Source organism: Pteropus vampyrus, unplaced genomic scaffold (genome assembly GCF_000151845.1).
Source record: "Pteropus vampyrus isolate Shadow unplaced genomic scaffold, Pvam_2.0 Scaffold497, whole genome shotgun sequence".
In the NCBI taxonomy this organism is placed as follows: Eukaryota; Metazoa; Chordata; class Mammalia; order Chiroptera; family Pteropodidae; genus Pteropus; species Pteropus vampyrus.
The window spans coordinates 230,061-232,000 of record NW_011889278.1 but is presented as its reverse complement, the minus strand read 5'-3'; positions in this window follow the sequence as shown (position 1 = coordinate 232,000).

Genomic DNA, 1,940 nt, shown 5'->3' with positions numbered 1-1,940 from the left:
AAATTTGCAAGCACTCTCTTATACTTTCTGGATGAGACTATGTAGTAATACTTCTTTCTTAAATGTTTACTACAATTCACAAGTAAAACCTTCAGGACCAGAAGTTGTTTTTTTTTTCCCCTTGAAGTTTTCAAATACAAATTTTACAAACTCAGTTGCTGAAGAAGATATAGGGCTATTCAGCTTATATATTTTTACTTGAGTAGGTTTTAATAGTTTGTGTTTTAAGAAATCATTTCATTTCATCTAAGTTGTCAAATTTATGGGCATAAGATTATTGCTTATATTCTTTTTTATCCATTTAGTGTTGAAGTCTACAGTAAAATCTCCTCTTTCATTCCTGACATTGGCAACTTGTGTCTTTTCTGATTTTGTTTTTGTTTTTCCTTCGTGGTCAGTGTCACTAGATTATCTAATTTTTTTTTTTTTAAGAATTAGCTTTCTTTCACTGATTTTTTTTTCTATTGGTTTCTTTTTTTAACTTCATTGACTTATACTCTTATTTTTATTATTTCTTTTTTTTTCCTTTGCTTTAAATTTAGATTCCTCATTTTTAGCTGATTATTAAAGTCAAATGACAGTATGGTCTAAGGCCTCCACAATAAATCATATCGCTTGTTTAAAATGTCTGGAATGTCCCAAGGCCCCAGATATATAAATAAACTCTTATGAAGCAGATAGCCCAAGGATTTAGAGTTTATCTCCAAGGATTTGTCAAGGGCCAGTTTCTTTGAAAGATTCAGAATTTGAACTCCCCAAACCTCCTGAGTGAGCCCTTTATGAACACTAACATTTCTTTTTTTTCTGGATATCTTTAAGATTTTCTCTCCTATGTTCGTATATAATATGCTTAATATAGAATACTATGCTAAGTATTCTACACTTAGAATTCATCTGTTTGTGTAGAATATGCTTAGATTTTTGTTATTCTTTCGTTTTATTTTATGTATTTATCCTGTGTGGTGCTAAGTTTCTTGGATCTAGTTTGTCCTTTAATTTGGAAAATTCTTGGTCATTATTTTTTCAAAAATTTCTTTTGTACTAGTTAGTCTCTAACTAGTACAAAAGAAATTTCTTGTGGGACACCAGTTGTATATGTTAGAATGTTTCGTGTTGTCTCACGGGTTTTTAAAATCTTTTATTTTTCACTTCGTGTGTCTGTGTATGTGTGTTTCTGCACACACACATGTGGTTTGAGTGATTTCTGTTGAACTATCTTCACATTCACTGACTCTTCAATTTTGTTGATTCTTCTTAAAAGGTCATTTAAAGCATTCTTTATCTCTGTTACTGTGTTTTTGATTTTTAGCATTTTATTTGATTCATATATTTTTCATATCTTTACTGAAATTACCCATTAGATCTTGCATTTTTTTCTACCTTTTTTGTAAGAGTTTTTAATATATTAATCATGGTAATTTATGCTTCCTGTCATATAGTTTGAATATCTGTGCCATGTCAAAGTCTGGTTCTGATCATTGCTTTCTCTCTTCCAAGAGGGTTTTTTCTTTCCGATTTATATGCCTTATATATGTTTTTTCCTGTTACAAGTCAGACATCTTATGTAAGATAGTTGACCTGATATGAATATATTTTATGTCTGAGCAAAGCTTTCCTCTGCTAGGTCTTTCATCAAAGAGATTGAATTAATCTAGTTAGGAATTGGGCTAGATGAGATTTGTTATAGCTATGGTTACCCCCAGAACAACATAGGCCTCAAATTTCTGTAGAGATAACTTCTGTTTATAATAGGCTTGTTTACCAACACAGTCAGTGTTTGATTGTGGTTTTTAGGTTCTTTTCATACTCTGCCTCAGAGAAGATCTCTGTACATGCTGTTGTTTCTTCTCCTTGCCCTCTTCCAGGAAACTCTGCTTTTAGTTGTTATTCAAATGTGTTAGCTTGGTGATTACAGGGCAGGAGTGCAGTCTTTATTGTTT